This window comes from Bison bison, unplaced genomic scaffold (genome assembly GCF_000754665.1).
Source record: "Bison bison bison isolate TAMUID 2011002044 unplaced genomic scaffold, Bison_UMD1.0 scf7180017863055, whole genome shotgun sequence".
In the NCBI taxonomy this organism is placed as follows: Eukaryota; Metazoa; Chordata; class Mammalia; order Artiodactyla; family Bovidae; genus Bison; species Bison bison.
Genome location: NW_011493627.1, coordinates 1,452 through 1,796, shown reverse-complemented (window position 1 = coordinate 1,796; position 345 = coordinate 1,452).

Below are 345 nucleotides of genomic sequence, written 5' to 3'. Positions count from 1 at the left end.
CCATTCCGGTCCATTTCAGTTCGCTGATTCCTAGAATGTCAACACTCACTCTTGCCATCTCTTGTTTGACCTCTTCCAATTTGCCTTGATTCATGGACCTGACATTCCAGGTTCCTATGCAATATTGCTCTTTACAGCATCGGACCTTGCTTCTATCACCAGTCACATCCACAGCTCGGCATTGTTTTTGCTTTGGCTCCATCCCTTCATTCTTTCTGGAGTTATATCTCCACTGGTCTCCAGTAGCATATTGGGCACCTACTGACCTGGGGAGTTTCTCTTTCAGTATCCTATCATTTTGCCTTTTCATACTGTTCATGGGGTTCTCAAGGCAAGAATACTGAA